General features: G+C 39.3%; 1 protein-coding gene across 7 annotated transcripts in view; it reads left to right on the top strand.

Annotated features, from left to right (window-relative positions):
* LOC124950180 (TBC1 domain family member 14-like) overlaps window positions 1–22297 on the top strand; it is a 113552-nt gene that overhangs the window by 87322 nt on the left and 3933 nt on the right. For 5 of the 7 annotated variants that reach the window (XM_047496563.1, XM_047496561.1, XM_047496559.1 and 2 more), the window contains one exon: window positions 7145–7292. The gene's annotated coding sequence lies outside the window, so the exon portion shown is untranslated. Of the gene's footprint in view, window positions 1–7144; window positions 7293–7466; window positions 8693–22297 lie in introns of those variants that run through there. The other 2 variants (XM_047496562.1, XM_047496560.1) reach the window with 2 other exon arrangements.

The raw sequence follows: 22297 nt of genomic DNA, 5'->3' as shown, positions 1-22297 counted from the left end.
CTTAATATACGATATTGGCTTTAGTATCGTAAAATGTAGGAACGACCGAATCGATGGATGGTTATAAGTAGGAAGGTAGAAAGGTAGGTAGGAAGGAAGAGAGGAAAGGTAGGGAAAGGGTGTAAGAAGGGACTGAGACCGAGGAGATGGAACGTTCTAGTAGAAAGGACAATGGCTCAGAGGACCGCAACAATGCGCTTCGGTCGTGGCCGGAGCCACTTCGGTTAATTAATTGCTCGGGCCTTTGTTGACGAACGCGTGCGACATCGAACACACTGTTTATCTCGCTCTCTCTTACCTCTTAGTCTCTATCCATCCTGCATCTACTACTCCCTTTCGCTCGAATTAATTAACTAGAGTTTTGCGGGGTTCAACGATCGACGCGGAAGGAAACTCCTTACGTAAAACGTTCGACGAAAATTGTTGAATCCTTTGTATAGCTGCTTGTGCTAGCTAAACTAGCTAGTTTACCAACGCGATGGCTTAACGTTTCATTCGTAGTTATTCGCGAAACATAGGAAGAAAGAGGAAGGCACGTTTCGGTGCCATGCGTTTTGAGATAAACGCGCTTGGTTCCCACGTAGGAGCTGCTAGAAACAATACGGCTCTTCTCTCTCTCTCTCTCTCTCTCTCTCTCTCTCTCTCTCTCTCTCTTTCATTCTCTCAGTTTGGTGCAAACTACGCTCGCGAGAAATTGCAGGAGCGACCGGCAAGAATATGGAGACCCAGTTCGCAAACTCTGTCCCTGACAACGAGTTAACTTCGAGCTCGCGGATGTTTCGAAAACTCTTGGGAATAGATAAAATCAAATTGGAAACGGAAGACCGTTTACCGAAACTGCCGTACTATGCCATTCGCCTTTCACTCTCCCTCTCCTTCCTTTCCTCTCTTTCTCTCTTCGGATTTTGTCTTTGAAAGTGCATCGAACTGGCCTTACAAATTTTCCAAGTCTCGTTACGCCTAGTGAGCAACTTCCTTCGAATATTTTTATGGATTTTCTCTCTCTCTCTCTCTCTCTCTCTCTCTCTCTCTCTCGAACCGTACGATCGTTAATCATTTTCAATATTTTATTTTAACAAATGTTTGCTCATTTTATCAATAATAATTTGCAATGAAATCAAATATAAATGTCTATATAATATTTCCTATATCGTATTCGTAATGCCAAGGAGAATTCGTTCGACGTTTATTTTATGAGTTTGCGGAGTATGGCACGCGAGAGTATCGGTATCACAACCAACGACAAAGAATAACATACAATGATCGCATTCATCGTATCATGCTCGCTCTCTTCCCTCCTCTCATGCGAGCGATCTCGAGACCCGTTGAAAATCGTTGGCCGTTAGAGAGCTCCCTGCGAATATGCCGACTCACTTTATAAGTCTCAGCCTATTCAACGACTAACTCTTTCGAAGGCCGTTTCAAGCGTTCTCTTAAACTCGTATTAATGATCATGAATTAAAACTGTTCATTTTTGTTTGTTTGTTTGCTTTCGCTTTTTTTTCTTCTTTTCTTTTTTTTTTTTTTTTTTTTCTTTTCTTTTCTTTTTTAAGACACATCTCCGACGAATTTAAAACGAGAAACGTCGTTGGCAAAACAACGACGAAAGTTTAACGTCGATTTCGATCGATCGAGAATAAAATATTCGATAACCCTCAATATATTTATTTATTTATTTATTTATTCGACGCTTAGACGATAGGTGCTTTCTATGACAACAAAATCGACGTTTCACGCTTAATATTCCGATCGTGTCGAGTTTCATTCGACAGTTCTCCACTCTAACTAACGAACCCGCGTCTAGTAAATATTTTATCTTATTGCTTTCTTTCTATCGCCTTATATACCTATCATTCGGTCCCTATTATTTTGCGACAATAGAGTTCGTCGAAGCGTAGAGACGTTAGAAATACGTAGAGGGTACGAAATCTAGCGGGCAGACCGATATGCGAGCGTAGAAAATCACTTTGCCTCGGCTCGTTTCGGAATCGATCGTGTTTCGAATGAGAGAGAATGAGACAGACTGAGTTTATCTCCGACGAGCTTATCAACGAGCTAATTGAAGCTCGCACAAAATCACCTTGCACGTTCGCTTAGTTAACTAACTAAACTGACATTAAATACCGCCTGTAATGGCAATACCATATGCATGCATCGAAACATAATATACCGAGCTAATAATACACTATCATTATAGAGTGTTAGCGTGGGCTTTGACTTTTCTCTCTCTCTCTCTCTCTCTCTCTCTCTCTCTCTCTCTCTCTATATCTATCTATCTATCTATCATTGGCACGAGATCGAATTGTATCGAGTTACTAAGTTTCAAAATGGGTTATACCATTTGAAAATGATTAGAAAACTCTTTAAAAATCGCATGTGTGTGTGTATAATTTCACATAAATATGATATATACGAGTAAAGTGATTGGTTACTTAGAAATGTTATCTCATTTTTTAGAAGCGATTATGTAATCGCAAGAAATTCTTCGAAGGTGTCGAGTTGTTTAGCCTCGTTGAATTACCGTTCACGCCTAGGAATCGTCTTACGGAATAATAATCGTCGAGAAGTACTAACATGATCGCGTCTGAAAATAGATTGAAAAATGCAACAATGGCAGGTGCGTTTCACGAGGAACACGATCGTTAATGGCTCGATGAAAAAGAAGAAGAAAGGAAGGAAGGAAGGAAGAGAAAAGAGTTAGTAGGGTCGCTTGATATCAGGGTGACTCGGCTTCGCAATGGCAGCTTCTTTATCGCTAGCCACCCTGATGGATATATATATATATATATATTTCTTTCTGACAAGTCGGGTTGAGCAATCTTCAAGGTCGAGTCTCGAAGTTCTCAAAGTTACGTCATTTCGTCACGAAAATGGGGATAACAGAGGGTGCGGGAAGGTCTACGAGCTCTCGAGACGAAAAACAGACGTCAGAGACGACAACGACGACGACGACGACGACGAGCTGACGTATCTGACAACGTTCAAACACAAAAGTCGCGTAAATGAAAATCGTTGGAAATTGAATTCCCCTTTTTTTTTTCGTCATTTCTTTTTTCTATTCTTTTTTTTTATTCCCGTTTGTTTTACTCTTGTCAGGAGAGACAAATATAGGTACATCCTCGAGAAGGGTAAATGACATAGAAGGAAGGAAGCATCGATTGTTATTCTCGTCGTCGTAATTCTTAATGTGACCAGAAGCGGTTCCCGAGGAGAGTTGTAGAGCTCCGCATACTTTATGGACGCGTTAACACTCGCCGTTTGAAACGAGACGCGTACCGTAATTGGATGCTGTTATTTGCAGCAGCCTTTCGTTATAAATTATCGTTGACAGGGCGTAGGGTTTTGCAAGACGGATAGCTGATTCGGCAAAAGGAAGGATCGACGTGTACCCCGAGGTGAAAGGAGTAATATGTCATTTGTACTTACATAGAGAGAAGAAATAGGAGGATGGAGAGCAACGAATCCGTACTTCATTTTCTCTCTCTCTCTCTCTCTCTCTCTCTCTTCTTTTTTCTTTTTTTTTTTTTACCAATTAGAAGGGTCACGGTAATGGACATGCAACGCGTGGGAATCTTTGCAAACTGATAACGTCGTTACGTTCCTTTCCTTACGACAAATAGACAAAGTTACAACGAAGTAATATGCATTTAAATTTGTCTTCGATGGGAGAAAGAGAGAAAGAGAGAGAGAGAGAGAGAGAGAGAGAGCAAGAAATATCTTGGACGTTTTTCGAATTTCCACTTTAAAAGCTCACGAAGTTGTCTTACTCGTTTTGCAAGGGGGTAATCTGTCGTCGTTGTAATTAACATAATGATAAGCCAATTAGAAGGCACAGAGAGAAAGAAACTTTGATTATTCAATACGTCGTCGTACTACTTGGAAAATGTTTAGTTTGTCATACGACACGACTACGTTGGTTATTCGATCTGTAAATTCTACAGGGTGTACATATTCTTTGTAAATTATTACACTGCGATGAATCTTATCCTATTTCTTCTCGATCACATTATGAACTAATTTTCTTTAATTAATTCCAAATGGTAGGTATATAACATTAGGAAATTGTCCTTAAGCTTAGAAATCTAGGATTATAAAACTTAACGTAGAAACTCAAAGGGAAGAAAAAAATCTTCTTTACGATTAATCTTATAATTTGTAATTTTTCATGCTGGAAAATTTCGATATTTTCGAAATTACGAAAGTTCCAACTCGAAAAAGATTTTCTTTATTCTTTCTCCATCGTGATTCCGACGGTGGGCGTATTTCGCGAACGTTGATGCTCTTTGCATATGCGCCTTTGAAAGCGAATAATCGCTACATAAATGCGGAACCATAATCACGCGTGTGCCATAAATATGAAAAGTCTTTGAGCGCTCGCGTTTTCCTTGCTCTCTTTATAGAATATAGAACGTAGATACTTTGTCCTCGTTGATTGTATGCGCGCCAGATGTATATACTCGCGCGTACGAATATTATAATTACAAAGAGGAAAAATGGAAAGAACGGAGAAAGAGAGAGAGAGAGAGAGAGAGAAAGAAAACGGAAAATGCGATACAATACCACTAATAATAACTCTATCGAGATACATAAATTCGATACAAAAACGAGACATAGAAACTCGATGTTTCCTTAATAAACGAGACTGTGATTTAAATTGAAAAATACGATCGAATTATGATAATTTCGAGTGGAGATCGTTTACAATGAAATAGAGCTATCTCTCTCTCTCCCCCTCTCTCTTTTAAAGGAAAGAAATAAAGAAAGAGAGAAATTCGTCGTTTCGGTATAAGCAAACGATAGAGGAAAGGCCATGATTCATCTTCAACCTGTTTCTCTGGAGGTCGAAACGCGAAGCCTCGACTCGGAGCAGCGCGCATTTATCCATTTGTTTGAGTTATCCACCTTCGGCCGAAGGTAAAATATGTCGAGGAAAAAGGAAGAAGGGCTCTCTCTCTCTCTCTCTCTCTCCCTCTCGAAGGTCGATAATGTGCCCATCGCGCCTTGAAATGCCTTTTAGAAGAGAGATCCCTCTATCTCTCTTACTCATTCTATACACTATGTTCTTTTCTCTCTCTCTCTCTCTTTTCTACTTTGTACACATACACACACACACAGACAAAGTTGGGACGACATGGTGCACGAAAGAGAGAGAGAGAGACGGAGTTTGAAACTAGCTCTGTGGAGGAGACGATTCGTGTTTGTGAAATGTGCGCGCGCAACAGAGAATTAAGATTTACAGCCGTCGTATAGGCATTGTAGGCCGTTCGTACGCGGGCACCGTCGTAGATCAAGTCACGTAACTACGTTCGGGCCGATTTTAAGGAGGCCCCGAAGGAGTCAGTTCTTTTACCTCTCTTAGCCCTTCGATGCGAGTCACGAGACTTTTGCAAACCGCAATAAAGTCTCCTCTCAATGCAGTTATAAAGGTACTATTTGTCGCCTTCGAAGGAGACTCATATACTTCCTGTATATATACATTTATATTATATTATATTATATATATATGTACACAGAAGGTTTAATGTTGAGGGGGGGGGGAGGGAGGGCTATATATTCGTAGAGAAATGGACTCGAGATAAAAATCAGTTCTGTATTTCTTTTTTTTTTTTTTTTTTTTCTTTTTTCAATTACTTCGCGGAAAAATTTTATCCTCGGTTATTTTTCTTCTCTCTTCTTGTGTTATTCCTTTTTTCTTTTTTTTTTCTTTTTAATCTCTTTATACTTACTTTGAAGGAGAGAGAGAAAGAGAGAGAGAAAAATAGAGGACCTTCGTAGATTCGTGTCAGCGTATCTCTTTGAGTCACGCAAAGCTCGACTCGATAAGCTAGAACGTGAGTCTCTCGATTTTTGTGAATGTTGAAAAAAGCGAATAGGATAAGAAGCACACACAATTCGACGATAGCTCGCACGTAAAGGAACTCGCGAAATTATCGTATCTCTCTTCTACTTGATAACTTCAAGTTCATCGTTCATATATGATTTCTTAATCGTCGAACGAGCGTCTACGAGTCTAGAGGAAAACGAGAAAAAGAAAAAAACGAAAAAAAGAAAAGAAAGAGAGAAATTTAAATCGTCATGCCATTACTCGTACGAGCGAAAAGTCTCGTAAATCAGAATTTATTTAGATTCCATGGATTATTCGACTACCTTCGACGGTGTTTCTCTTATACGATTTCGTCATTATTCAAACGGCAATTGATTTATGCCACTTGGAAGGACCGTCCGTTCGATTCTCGTTACTTTCCTTTATCTTCTTTTCATTGACAAGTCATTTTGTCCGGCTCGACGCGACGCCGCCGTTCGTTCGTTCGTTCATTCGTTCATTCGTTCGTTCGTTCGTTCGTTCGTTCGTTCGTTCGTTCGTTCGTTTTCTCTTTGGCTTCGAACGAAGCGAATTTATAGCGACGGTTAAGGAAATTAATCGTACTCGATTTGCCATACTCCAAGCGAAAGTGAGACAGACACTCAATACGAGTTACTCCCCGTCGTTCACCTTTTCTCTCTTATTTCGCATATTCCACGCGTAAAGCCGTGAAAATTCCTCGGGTATATAGATATGTACATAGATGTGTGTGTGTGTGTGTACACGCTTTTGTATATATTAGCTACATAAACTGATATCGCATTTAATCTCCTCTCGGAAATAGGTCACGCGAAGCATGCTCCTCTTTGCCGTCGATAGCATGCCCATTAAAGCGTTGAGATTCTTTCGAGATACGCCATAGAAACGAGTATTTTTACTTAGGAGTTAATCAAATCTTATAACAAATACTTTAAAAGTCAAGAAGATAATGTAAACAATGTATAATGTAAGCAAAGATTATTTGATTTGTCATCGATCGATTAAGTCAATCGTTTGTTGACCTTTCATAGAAGTAGGTATTATTACAGGTCATATACTTTAGTCGTCGTGTTCTATCCTATCAAAGAAAAGAAAAACAAAATCTAAGAAAAGAAAAAACAATATCGTTTCTTCGCAAGTACTTTTTTTTTTTTATTCTTTCATAGTCTCTTTCTCTTGTCCTTTTTTTTCGTATAAACATACATACACACGCACATAAACATACATACATACATACATACATATCATACAATAGAGAGACAGCGCGTACATTTTACTCGTGTGTACCATCTGATCGCGTAGTCGTCGAGGGGCCACCGATAAGGACGCATTCCAAGGTGTCGCTCGAGTACGAATACACGAGAGGAACAAGGTATCCCAAGCATCGATCCGGTAGAAAGGAGAGAATTCATAAGAGAGAAAGGAGCAAAGGAAAGGAGAGTGGAGCTTGGTAAGTCATCCTTAGAACGCGCTGTTTATTGATTTATTTTATGAGGATCGTAAACTCGATCTCTCTCTCTCTCTCTCTCTCTCTCTCTCTCTTTCTCTTTTCGTACCACCACCATTACCATCACCACGTCACCATCAACCACCGACATATTGGCATCGCTGCAACCACTACTAGCACCATCATCTCGACCCAGCCCTCTTCTTTCAGTTTGTTCATGTTCGTCACGTGTTCTTTCGAGCATCGAAAAAAACGTCGCGGAAAAAGAACAACCGACGCACAACAACAACAACAACAACAACAACAACAACGACGACGACAACAACAAAATCAACAACAACGATGGCAAGAGAAACAGCAACGACTACGACGACGACGACGACGACGACGACGACGACGACGAAAAGAAGACGAGAAGCAAAAGAATTAAAGCGAATAAATATAGGAAGTCTCGTTTCGAAAAGCCCGCGCCTGGCCCTCCGCGCACGACAACTCCAAGAGATATATTGTCGCGAGTATATTTACGAGGAGCGAGAGTTATAAATCACGCGTTCGTCTGCTTTGGCCGACCGGGAGAGAGAGAGAGAGAGAGAGAGAGGATGACGGTGGGGATACATGGGTTGGCGGTACACGAATACGCACATACGCAAAGAAATACGCATAGCCGCCGCCCTCGCTTGGTGGAACCGAACCGGTCAATGTCTCGACGTAATGGTTTTTCGATAATTGTGTAACTGTTTCACATTGCCGCCCGGTGAAACACGGCGCTGTGTAAACGCTTTTACCCCCTTTAACGAGCGTGCCTCGGGACCTTTCTCCCTGTCTCTCTTTTTCTTTATACACGAGAGCTTCATATCTCTCTCTCTCTCTCTCTCTCTCTCTCTCGCTCGCTCTCTCGCTCTTTCTTTTTTCGCTTTTGCTCTCGCAATCAGAATGCTCGTACAGGATCGACCGTATCTTCTTTGACGCGTTCACGCTGCGAGTTGTTTCGTATTCGTGCGTATTCTACTCTCTCCTTATTATTATTCTTCATCTTCCACCATCTCCTCCTCCTCCTTCTCCTCCTCCTACTCATCCTCCTCCTCCTCTTCCTTTTAATTTTCCGTACACGGTGTGGACGTGCCAGGAAGAAGGCGACGCTTCCGCGAATCGGAATCATACGTTGTTGTACGTACGACCATAGCCTATAATCGAACGGACATTGTCGCGAAATGTTGCATGCAAATTGGATCTTGTCATTCTTTCTTTTTTTTCTTTTTTCCCCCCTTTTTTCCTCTTTTTTTCTTCAATCTTGTGTGCGTGTGTACGCATGTTGTTCTTTTCTCCTTTTTTTCTTTTTTTTCTTTGTTTTTTTATGTAGATATGAGATATACTATAGCGATTATTATAGACGTTTTCAGAAAGAGACTTCTTCCTCGTTATCGAAAAAATGAGAAATTTTTCTAGCTCGCCGCTCGAGGGTGTAACGTAGGTGGATGACGAGGACGTGGACGAGGACGAGGTGGGAAGGGGGAGGAGGCTATGGTGGTTTGGGGAGCTACCTGTTACACCGTCGAAACGATTTATGATCGTCCCAGTCGCCGTTGTTTTCGATGCCTCGAATATCCCCGTACAGGATGAAAACATTGGAAAGGACTTCTCTTCTCTCCCTTCGTCGAGCGAATTCCCCATGGATTTTTCAACGTCGATCGTTTAATATAGAAACGTCTGGTATATTTATCGTAGGCCGATATCGAGAGATCCTGTATGGGATAGTCATATATGTGTGTGTGTATATATGTATATATATACACGCTTTTGATACCGGAGGTATTAGAACGATCCTGTTGTTATATCAATTTTGACCGCATATTCGAAAGTATTTACGATCTTGCCAAGATCTTACTGTTGTCCGATACTTGATCATACATTCTGGAAGGTTTCTTCGATATTAATCAAATTTCTTGTGCGATCCGTCCCCCTTATCCAAAATAGGAATTCTGTAACTTCGATAGTTTCCAAACATATATATATATATATATATATATATATATATATATATATATGTATAATGAACGAGAGAGAGGGAAAGAATTTCAAAATTTGAACGATACGAAACAACTTTCCTTTGGTCTTCTTCATATCTTCTCGAATAATTAGCTAATTGAATTATTCGAGAAATGTTTCGATTAATTGATACATAATTATCATTTCTTGTTTATTTGTCGTCCTTCTCTCTTTTCTCTACTTCATCATCTTCTCTTTTTAAGCTACAATAGAAAATTTTCTAACACGAGAAGAATACTAGGTTGATATCATAATAATATAAAAGATATCGACAACTTGGCTCCCGCTCGTCGTATAAGTTTAATAACGTCTGACATCGAAGCGTATTTTCATACGCTTCATAGCATTATAAACGCGAGCGTGGATAAGCGACTAATCCTTCCTCGTCGGGTGACATCATCGAGTCTCGCTTGCTTTCAAGCGACACGTCGAGATTATACCTCCTTCGTCCATTCCCCCTTCCGATTTTATGAGGATCCTTGTGATATCGATCCCAACTGGTGGTTATTATATGTTTACGCGGACGCACGCGCGTTCACACACGCACACACACACACACACACACATATAGAATAGAGCTATAGAATAATACGTATTGCGGTAAAAGTTGACGGTAGTTTTGTAACTTTCTTTTTCCTTTTTCATTCGTCATTTCGGTCATTGAAACGTTATAAAGTTTATTCCATCAAGAAATGTTTAACAGAAAAGTTGGCGCTGGTTGTTAGGAAAGCATCATTTCTATGTCGTATATTTAACTTAACGAGAATACTCTATTGTATTAAAGAAGTACATGTTTTTCGTCGTTCTCTCTCTCTCTCTCTCTCTCCTTTTTTTCTTTTTTCTATTTTAGTTAAATGCAAGAAAGATAAAGAAGCATACCTGGCAGAATAAACGGTAGAATTCATTTCTAATTGTTACCCAAGGCGCAGGTATTCCAGTTCGTTTGAAAACGTTAGTTTCGGCCGGCAAGACACGAGTATCGCGTAACACGCTCTCACCCCGAACTCTATTCGCTCTCTTAATCTCTTTTGTCGTTATCAGAGCCGCATATTTAATGCACTTAGAAAGCCAGTTCCGTATTCATAACTCGCTGTTAGCGCTGATAGTGGCGTACAGGCCGCGTAAAAAGCATTAGAAACTTTAAGAGCGCCACTAAAAGCGAGTTTCCAAGCAGGCCGACCCTTCGCTGATGCTGTTCCGTTGTTGTTGTTAGTGTTGGTGACGGTGCTGGTGGTGTAACGAGTGTACTCGTTCTCTGAACATTTTCAATGACGTTACGCGCTTTACTTGCGAGTTAATATCTGAAACAGAATGCATACGTTTCCATCACTACGAGAAAAATATCTCTCTCTTTCCCTATCTCTTCTCTGATGCTTTTTATCTTTCCTTTTATTTACCGACCGATTTGATTACTAAGCTAACAAAGTTTCGGAATCGGATGCGACACCGTGAACATCCCTAATGAATTCAATTTCGCGCTACTTTTTGGTAGAGAGGGAGAGAGAGAGAGAGAGAGAGACGATATATCTAACCTAGAATCGTTTCGAACGAGAAAGAAAATATATTCGAATCGTTCGTTCAACCAGTGGTAGTAGCAATAGAATAGTATTAGTAGTAATAGTACTAGGTCCGGTGTTACGTTACGTTTCAACGAAAATTTCATTTATGTACCACGAAGAGTTCTGCCTCGTTTATTCTTCTTCTTCTTCTTCTTCTTCTCCTCTCAACCCTTTCTGCAACGACAACGACGAGAATGTAGTAAAACGTTAAACTTGTCCACGCGCGTACAATTTCACTTCTAGTATCGTACGAACGATACGATGACATCGGCAAAGAATAAGAAAAATAACGAATCGATATATCGAGTTACCGTTCTCTTTTTCATCCTCGTTAAAATTCATCGAACGCCACGAGATCACGCGGGTAGGTCGTTTCTACGTTTCTTACAGTTACTATCAGCAGTATCTTTAACCATCGACAGAGAGAGAGAGAGAGAGAGAGAGAGAGAGAGAGAGAGAGATAGAGAGAGACGGTTGATCCGTGTAAAACTTGAACGTACTCAAAGAATTTCGACAAGTCCCGACGGAACACTTAAAAGTTTGCGCCCTTCTGAGTCTCAAAAACACTCGAAAAGACGTCCCAAGATCCTTCTTCTTCTTTTCATCCAAGAGATAGAGAGAGAGGAGAGGGGCGAGGAGAAAGAGAGAAGGATGGAGCTTCTCTACCTCTCTCTCTCTCTCTCTCTCTCTCTCTCTCTCTTTCTCTCTCTGTGAAAAGTTTAAAATTCACGTGACCACGTGCCATTCTAAGCGACTCAACAAGAAAAGAGCAGGGCTTTCGTGCTGCATTTTATCGAGGATTATATTTCTTGTCGAATTTTAATAAAAATTATTTACTTTATTATAGAGTCGCTATTGTTAAATAAGGAGATAGAAAATATCTATTCTTCTTCTTCTTCTTCTTCTTCTTCCTTTATTTTCTTTTAATGTTAGCGAGCTCGATATTAATGGCGGTTTTCACGAGTGCGCACGAGGTTACCAGAGGCAGGATCGCTAGTAATTTTGCAAAATTGGTTACCTCGGGACGTTTATAATGCGAGAGAGCACGTAAGCCGTGCCGCTCGTGTATCTTCGAGTTACTACTACTAGCCAACCGAGAAAGAGACCGTCATTCTTCTCGCGATAAAGTTATAATGATTAAAAGGTGACGACTAGATTGCGCAGCGAGACGGTCTAATGGCTTTTTGCCTCGAGTAATTAGGAAATTAGTACTCCTACGGCACCGAGATAATTCCCTATCTTCCTTCTACTTTTTCTTCTTATTTCTCTTCTTTTTTTTTTTTTTTTTTCTTTTTTTCTTCTTCTTCCTCTTCTTTTTCTTTCTCTTTTCTTTTCTTTTTTTTTTCTTCCACTTCTCTCTATTCCTCTTATTATTATTCATTGTCCGTTCTCTCATCTTCGTTGCACGTTGCCAAAAGGCAAGCCTTTCTTGAACTTTTTCAAAGTTAATGTTTGCAGCCAACGTGTTAACGTGTCCAAAAATGAAAATGCATTTATGTATAATCGAGTACGAAGATTATTTTTATTGGTCTTGACCTTTGGTTATTCGTGGGAGGAAACGTTGAGGGTTAATTTAACGCCTCGAAAGACGTCAAGGAGATTGAACGACGTAAAATCGAATTTTAGCCGAATTTAAAGAGAGTCCTCGTATTCGAGAGAACGAAGGCCAAGTTCAAATCCAAATTAATCTCTCTCTCTCTCTCTCTCTCTCTTTCTCGTTGATTTATATTTTATGTACATACATACTCTTTACAAATTTATATCCAATTTCAACGAGTTTCAAATAGAAACGGCACTCTATATATTTCCTCTTGTTTTATTTTTTGCCTTCTTTTTCTTCTTTTCTTTTTTTTTTTTTTGTGTTCTTTTCTTTTTTTCTTTATTTAATAACAAAATTCTTGCGATGATTATGCAGGTCTACGCACATATATTCGTAGTTTCATACATTATTTATCACGATATTAATAATGCCGTGTAACGAGACTCATTAGTAGAAAAAAGATGGCATATTGCGTATGCACCATATATATTTATTATACTTGTAGTATGAGAGCGTATATTACCGAGTTCCTTAATTGGAATGATTAAGGTGGTTTAAATATTTTTTAATTTCAAATACAATCCAGCCGATAGATAAAAATAGTCTGCTGGTGTCACGCGATCCTTCTCTCTTCGCTTTAACAATTCATTCGTTGGCTCGATGCTCGAGCACTTACGTACTTACGCTCGACTAATCGCGACTGATATGCATAACTCGGAGAATAATGCAGAGAGAGAGAGAGAGAGAGAGGGGGGGCGGAGGACGGAGGGGGGAAGAGGAAGTAAAGAGATTAAAATACTCGAACGTCGAGGGACAATCAGTTACATTTTCATAACTTTATAAGAATCCATTGCGTTTCCCGTCGCGATTCTTACCGTCGGGGCTTGAAATATAACCGTATAAGAAAGAAAGAAAGAAAGAAAGAAATTTAGCCAATATTTATTACTTTTATCCAAGGAAAAGAAGCAAAGTTTAAAGAGCAATATTAAATTTGCCTTGAACGTGCACGCTTCAAGACGACTCATTGACTCCCGTCGCTGAGTTCCGTTCTTAAAATAGAATAATTAGTTCGGCGATCTTTATTGAAGTTTTTATACTTTCTTCCTTTTTATATACTTTTGAGCTACGACCTACGTCTCACTAAATCTCGAATTTTAATATGGATCTCTCCTTGAAAATGATAAGAATACGTTTTCTTCATTCAGTCGATAAGTACAGAGCATATAGTTATAACCGATAGAATTAAAAAAAAAAAAAAAAAAAAAAAAAAAAAAAAAAACAAGAAAAAAAGAAAGAAAGAAAGAAAGAAAGAAAAAATAAAACTCATCGATGTTATCCTTTTTCTTACGTCAGCGATAATTACAATGGATGAACGAAACATTCAGAAATAGTTACACGCTCGTCGAAGAAACTTTCTCTTTTGGCGAGACAATATTTAATAGTTAATCGTTAATCCTCGCGACGTCACCCGCGACAATTCGTTTCTTTTTCTTTTTTCTTCTTCTTTTTTTTTTTTTTTCTTCCTTCCCATTACTCGCCAGGATCGAGTTTATATACTCGGTATTATTATTCATTCTTACGTCAGTATCCATACTGAAAGATTAGGATATCCTCGCGAAAATATATTAATAGCTATTACGAGGGAGTTGACGTTGTAGAAAATTCGTGTTAGAAACTTTCATTTTTTTTTTATCCTTTTTTTTTTGGCTCTTTTTTTTTCTTTTTTTTTTTTTTTTTAACCTTTTCCTCGAACAATATCAAGCATCGCTTTAAAACACTACGCTCACGTTCATTAGGGAAAAAAGATGGGTGGCAGGATGGAAAAGGATGGACAGGGCGAGGAGAGAGAGAGAGAGAGAGAGAGAGAGAGAGCGCGGGGAGGAAGGGTAACGAATGTTCGCCAACAGGGAGAAATATCGAAAGTCGATATTTTCTATAACACGAGAAGAGAGCACGAGGACGCGAAAACTTCGTTCCGTTAAAAACTTCGATAAGCCTTCGTTTCTTTTTCTTTTTCTCCTTTATCTTGTTTTCTTTCTTTCTTTCTTTCTACTTTTTTCTTTTTTTCCTATCTACCCCGCCCCCTCCCCCCTCCACCCCCCTTTCCATAGCTCCTCACCTGCACGATCCTTAATAATATTTTTTACGAAAAAAATCGTTCGACATTGGCCAATCGAGAGAAGTTTCAGCTTTTACAAATTTACGTTGCACGACTCGAAATTATTCTGAATGAAACCGGTATTCCATTTCATTTCCATTTATTATATGCGATATATCTTTGCCGGCTTTAACAGTCACGAAATTATACGTAAACTAATTAACAATAAAATTGACGTCAAAAAAAAAAAAAAAAAAAAAAAAAAAAAAGAAAAAAAGAAAAGAAGAAGCGTAGGTATATTTTACGTTAAGGCGCGTGCCAGTTTTTTTAATTAATAATGATATTTAATTTCAAATGGAGACCTCTTACAGTTTTATTTTCATCGTTCAAGTAAAAAACTTTCTTTCGGAGGTAGTTAAAGTGCATACTTATTTACTTGGATATGTTCGACATAGAAAATAGCGCATCTCAGGGCATATCGATGTTAGAAGAAAACATATCGGCGTCGTTAGATCTCTGATAAAATTTCGTAAATGGGAATTCTGACGTTGATAAGGAATCGATGCTTATCCGTAAGCGAGTCACGCTTCTTATCAGAAGATATCTCCCTTTGGCCTATCTTTTTTTTATTTTTTATTTTTTTTACTTTTTTATTTTTTCCTCTCTCTCTCTCTCTCTCTCTCTCTCTCTCTCTCCCTCCCTCCCTTTCCCTCTATCCCTCCTTTCCGTGAGGATGGAGAGGCCATTATCGTCGCGTTTCGATTTCGATTTCCAAAAGATCGAAGGGTGTCGAGAAAAACTAGCCACTAGGTAGTCTTGTAAGTAAGACGAGGCAGATCGGTGTAGGGGGTTACTCTCTGACGAACGAGTCTACGTGTCAGCACTGCAAACCACCCTCATTTAATTTACTGAGAGCCCTTCTATATCAGCCACATTCTCGGACTTTCTTGAGGGGATCTGGCAAACTTTGCCGGATACCAGCAGCCGAAATCTTTTTTCTTTTTTTTTTTTTTTTCTCTTCATTATAATAAAAATTCTTGATCCCTCCTTCGTTTTCGTTTTTACATAAACAATGGCAGGGAGAGAGAGAGAGAGACACGTATTTAAGTATCAAAAGCATCTATTTACGATATAAGTTCGATCGTAAAGAGTCACAATTTTACATAAATCCTTATATATTCATCTATATAATACATAACATTCATAATAATTTTGATCGTGGTAAAAGATGTGATAGAGTTAACCGTAATATTTTTTGAATAAGACTTTTCAAAAAATCCTATTGATTCATGATAAAAAATTAATCTCCCATTCTCTCCTTATTTCTGTATCACCCTGTCAAAGGAAAGGGGGAAAAAAAAGTGAAACAACGTTCCTTTTGAATAAAAGTTAATTAGCAGTGATGCCTCAGAAAGACGCTGAGCAAAACCTATTTCCGTTTCGAAGGGTTACGAGAAGTTATTCTCCTCCCTCTTTTTCGGCTTATCTGCACGCGATGAAGGCCCATAACCGAGGGCTGTGAAAAAGGCTCGTATTTCTCTCTCTCTCTCTCTTTCTCTCTCTCTCTTTCTTTTTTATTTTTTTCTCCAATAGGACTGATCCTAACTTTTGCATCTAATCTACAAAAGTCAAAGTTAGTTTCCCCTATCTCTCATTCTTTCTTTTTAGAGTGCGTTTCGATTTAAATTAATATCGCGAACACTCTTCCCTCTCCCTCGCCCTCTCTCTCTCTCTCTCTCTTTGTTAAATTACATCCTTCGCAAGCCTTTCCAGGTTTCAGGAATGAATAGAGAAAGCCTTCAAACTTCAAAGGCCAAAGTATATATGTATAGTAGAGAAGGGTTTTGCTTGAACTAACAGAGATGAGCGAGGGGTCAAAAAGGGTTCTTTCATCGATTAATGCGTTTACGAAGTAATCTAATAACGTAATCGTACGTTGATGAATTTATATCGGAATTTTTTTTTTTTTTTTTTTTTATACAATTGCTCCAACGAAAAATTTCTTCTCAAGTAGGCAATTAATTATTCGATTATAGGAGTGAAAACGCGGTAAGTCGATTAAATAGGCCACTGCGTTTATACTTACACTTAATCATCTTACTACCACCATCATTGCTAACACCTATACATATTCATAGAGAACAGCCCCTCTACCTACGAAGAAACTTTTGGTATCGGCGATAACTCATTAAGGAAGTTCGTTGAAATGATCTGCTTTTAATTGGATAGCGCGAAAGGCGGCCAGGGGCTTTTGACTTTTCGAGTGTTCGTAAAGAGCGTACGCGAATACGACTCTGCCTCGGAAATACGTTCGATACCGAAGGGATTTTCCAAGGAAGGGTTCAACGAGAGCGAGTCCCTTCTCCTTTCTTATCGAGGATCCCTTAGGGATTTGGCTTTTCAACTTCTCTCGAATCGTTTTATACCCATGTTACGTATCTACTATATACATACATATATACATATATATATATATATACACACACAATATTACTTACGTGTATTTTCTAATCAACCGTAATACCATATATCGATCGTCGCTAAAATCGATATATTTTGGATTCTCGGCTGTTGATATTTTTGGGCAAACTAATCGTGTCTGAATTATGACGAATTTTCTCGAATCGCTCGAAGCTAAATCGACGAGGATTCATGGCTCGATGAGTCTCTCCTTCGCGGGATAGCAGTTTTAATGGCATTAACATTAAATGAGAGCAAATCAGATAGAAAGCGAGAGAGAGAGAGAGAGAGAGAGAGAGAGAGAGACCGTGTATAGCGAGCGTTGCTTTATGGTCATCGCTTTCATTATGATCGATTTTAGCCGTGAAATCGAACGTGAACGTTGCAAAGGTGTTGCTCGCGTACGTCGAATTCCACCGCGTTTGATGTCTCTTTCTATCTCTCTCTCTCTCTCTTGTGCGCGCGCGCGTTCGAGGACTCGTCAAGCAGGTATTACGATTCGATAAGTCGACTTACTCGATGAAAGAAAATAAAAAAAAAAAAAAAAAATCCCAACAAAAATAAGATGATGGAATTTAAGAACGTCGACACAACGAGCGAGTTTACCCGATGACTATCGAATAAGACAGGGTAGTTGAACTATTTATTTCCTTTTTCTTGGTTTTTTTTTTTTTTTCCTTTCGTATTCGTGCATAAATCGTAGGAGAAGGCGTAATAGGATATCCTTTGGATAGTTGGTTGGACAGTGGCACGCGGTGCGCACAGACATGATTTGTCCTACATCGGTACTAGTACTTCGAAGCCGGCTTTGCTAGCTGCAACGAAACACGTTGTGTGGAGAGATATATATATATATATACATATACATATACAGGTACATATATGTGTACACAGATACATGTACACGTAGCTGCTTGTTCGATAATGGTCGTGAGATAAATTCAAAGTTCTCAATCATCGTAATAGCAGACAGGAAAAGACAGTCGTTGTCGTAGCGATCTAGCGGATTATCCTTTGCAAAAAAGATATAAATGAGTGCGAGAGAGAGAAAGAGACTCGTATGCGAGTTAGCTACGCAATATCGAACATAATACTAGTTTTGCGTCCTTATTGGACTCACTGCACCATGAAATTGGCCACTTTCACTTGGAAGTATATATGTATAATGTTTAATCAAAGTACGCAAATTATCGACGTTTTCGTTCTTAGGCGTCGTCGGCGTTGTTGTTGTTGTTGTTGTTGGTTGTTGTGTCGTCGTCGTTGTTGTTGTTGTCGTCGTCGTCATCTTGGAGGTCGCCGAGTTTCGATTACGCGCGAGAAACACGATCCCCTATTACGCAAAAGTTTACGGCTTGATCTCCGTGACTAAACGTATTAGGTCGGATCGTCCTTTAAGAAATCGTTTTCTTCGACGATTAGGAAACAAAGCTTTTGCTACTATTTTTGATATTATCGTGGATCGTTGAGACGTCAAAGGAGTCGTACAAGTAGTAGCTAACGTTATGGCGTTTATCGAATATCGTTGGCTTAGGCGATCGTTCTCACCACCAAACACGCCATTTTCCTTTTCCTAAATAAACGTTTCGTATTTCTTTCTTCGACGTGCTCGTAAAAGCAAGGATCATAAAACGCGACTCACCGTGACACGATACTCGCGTCTCGTTTGAAATCGTACCAAAACGATTACGATAAAACTTCCTGGTTCGTTCGTTCCCTCCTTCATGTTAAAGGAAGAGACCAACGAGCATACGTGAAGGTAAAAAATAAAAGGGGGAAAAAAAAAAAAAAGAGAAAGAAAGCAAAAAGTCGAAATACGAAATCGAATCGTGTACATCCAAAATTACTCCCCGTGACGTTTATAGAGGTTGCATTGAACGAACGTAAAAATGTCGAAACCCTTCGGTTTTGCGACAACGAAACATATCCGTCCATCTCTTTAAATCTGAAACCTGTAAGAGGACGAATTCTTTTATACTAATACGAATTTCGAAGATCCTTATGCAAATGGAAGTAAGAAAGTATGGGAATTATATCGTTACGAAGTTCTCTCTCTCTCTCTCTCTCTCTCTCTCTCTCTCTCTCGTGTATCTGCGGACGCAGGATGAAAGGAAGTAAATACGTTTATATATGTATGGAACATAATCGGTAAGCGGTCGAGTTTATTTAATAAGAATAATGGGTAGCGTGAGAGAAGAGAGGAAAAACGATGAAAGAAGAAAAAGAAAATGAATAACAGAAGAGGGACAAGTCCAGGCGGATATGCGAGGCAAGAGTTAGGTATACGTATAGCGTCCACGCGCATACTTTAACGCGTATCATACACGCGTCTCTTGCGTGTATTTGTATCGCGTCTATACGAATCGTTCACGTTCGTCCTTATAGTCGTTAGAGAAAGAAAGCTCGTGTATATACAAGAGAGATATAGATATAATATATATGTAAGCGGTGTATATGCGCATATGTCTCTACACGTGTACGCGAATATACATGTAAAATATATGTGTATAGGTAGCATAGCTAGTATGCACGTCGGCAGAGTAACAATGAAGCAACAGGTTGCCGCCGCACCGGAGTTCTATGACAGATTGTGCAACCTTGATGGCCCGTGTAACCCTCCCTTTTCAGCCCTTTACACCCACTGGGCACTTTATGGCGTACGTTCGAGCGCGCCAGCTTTTACGACTTTTTTTTTTTTTTTTTTTTTTTTTTTTTTTTTTTTTTTTTTTTTTTTTAAAACAAATGGAATGAACATAGCCCGATCGTAAAACTTATCCTGGGATCTATAAGATATACCGAACGTTCTTCGTTATAGTCTGGGAAACATTTTCCAAGAATTTTCTGATGAATTCTCCTATCGAAATTTTCCCGACGAGATATATTTCTATTCTTTTCCCTTTTCTTTTTTGTTTTTCTTTCTTTCTTTATTTTCTTTTCTTTTCTTTCCTTTTTTTTTTCTATTCTTTTATTTCTCCTACCCAAAATGTCAGGACATCGAACGAATGAAAGACGTGAATGAAAGAAGATACAAAAGCGCAAGCAAGCCATGTTGGAATATCGTGGAGGAGAAAAATCCTTGTAGACAATAAATTCGGCATGATGCGTTAAAACGCGAAGGAATAAAAACGGAGGTGTAATAAGTAAAAGAGAGAGAGAGAGAGAGAGAGGGAGAGGGAGAGGGAGAAAGAATAAGAATTTCGCAGAATTCAGAGGCGACCTTTTAGCGATATATTCGACTCCCACTTTGAGCTCCGTGTCCGCGAATTCGAAGAGTTCAGAAGAGGAGGAGGAGGAGGAGGAGAAGGTGGAGGAAAAAGAAGATGGGAGAAGGGAGGAGGAGGAGGAGGAGGAGGAGGAGGAGGAGGAGGAGGGGGGGCGCGTGACCGGTATAGCAGCAGCACCAGCGAGCGAGTCCCAGGATGATCTATGCCTTGTGTCGAGGGCCTCTCCACCTCCGGCTCTTCCTCCTCCATCTCTACCTCCAGCTCCAGCTTCAGTTCCTCTGCCGGAGAGTGCCCCTCCTCCGCGTGGTCGCGCGCAAAAGGCTTAAATAATATCAACTATGCGCGGAGGAGGCACCGGACACGGTGCAGCGCTTACACACCGGGCCAGCCTACCCATTGGCCATTGAGGTGTCCGCCGGTGAGTAATGCCATAATAAATTATCCGCTGTTGGTGCTACCGCACTTGCGCCTCTTTATCTCCCTTCCTTTCTCTAGTCCGAGCATCTTTACTCTTTTCTTCTTCTTCTTCTTCTTCTTCTTCTTCTCCTCTTCTTTTCTTCTCTTCCCCCCATCTCCACCTCGTCCTTTTTTTATTTTTCCTTCTTTATTATCAACCACTCTCGGCTTTACTTTATTTAGCTACTTCGCGAGTAACAACCTATGTGTAGATATATATATATATATATATATATATATATATATATATATATATATATATATATATATATATGCATGCATGCATGCATACTCGTAAACATAAAAACAGGTAGAGCAAAGTCTTATGGGTTTCTGATTGGATCGTATTAATATGATAAACACGGTTCAATGTGGGTCAGCCTTTGGATTTTTTTCTCTTTCTTTTTTTTTTTTTTTCTCTTCAATGATCCCGAATAGATTTGCTAACTCAGAGGGTTAGGTTACTAGGTAGAAAAATGTGAATAAAAAAAAGCAAAAGAGAGAGAGAGAGAGAGAGAGAGAGAGAGAGAGAGGAAAAAGAGAAAAAACGAAGAAATTACCGCAACTAAGGATAATGAACGATCTGATCGTTCTGAATTAATATTAGATCTTGTCTCTTTGAATGTCGCAAGAGAGCGCATTTGCGTTAGAAGTAATGAAAGTATTTCAGTTTGGAAGCATGCAATGGAAATAAGATGGTAATTCTTTTTTTTAGACGTCGTATCGTTCGTCCCTTCGTTCGGATTGGGTGGTGCGTGCAATCGTACCATTTGGTAGATGATCTCTTTCATTGCGAACGCCCACGCACGAACTGGTAGGAAAGGATTGACCGCATCCTCGCGGAGGGTCGCACACGTCTCTTCCTGTTACATCGTATTAAATTGCTCGAGAAATTTCTCTCTCTCTCTCTCTCTCTCTCTCTTTCTCTCTCTCTCTCTCTCTTTACTCGTAAAAGAAGAGAAAAGAGAAAGAGAAAAAATATATATGTATATATTTTTTGATTTTAAGATTGTCGTTAGTATCAAACGTCACCATTAGTTTCGGAATAATTCTTAAAATCGTCCGAGGAAATTCCAAGTAAATTAAATCGTTTCTCAAAAAGGATTTATTTTATATTGAGGTCGCTATATGCTTCACTTCCACTTCCTACTCTTCCTCCTCCGACTCCTCCTGTTCCTCCTCCTCTTCTAAAAGAATTTTCTCTAAAGCTAGAGAGAAGGATTTTCCACGAATAGATCTGCAATTTCAGCTGGGGTAGCGCGCGGAAAGTCCGCGGTAAAACGCGAAACGTTGGATCACTTTGGATTATCTCGGTTGTGACCGTTTACGGTCACCGATTACAATCGTGCGTTACCTTTTACATTAAAATGGAATTATGTTGTCGCAGTTCCCGGCAAATAAAAGAGAGAGAGAGAGAGAGAGAGAGAAAAGAGCCACGTTAAAATCCTCGAAGCTTCTTTTTTTTTTTAGTTCTTCAATTATTTTCATTTCTCATATACCTATATATGTACATATATATATATATATATATATATATTTTTTTTTTTCTGTTAACTCTTCGTGATCCTCGTATTTTTTTATTTCATTTCCTTTATTTTTTTTTTCTTTCCTTTTTTTCGTACAGAGTA

The sequence above is a fragment of the Vespa velutina genome, chromosome 6 (genome assembly GCF_912470025.1).
Source record: "Vespa velutina chromosome 6, iVesVel2.1, whole genome shotgun sequence".
NCBI classification, from domain to species: Eukaryota; Metazoa; Arthropoda; class Insecta; order Hymenoptera; family Vespidae; genus Vespa; species Vespa velutina.
This window is presented reverse-complemented; position numbering and strand designations above follow the sequence as displayed.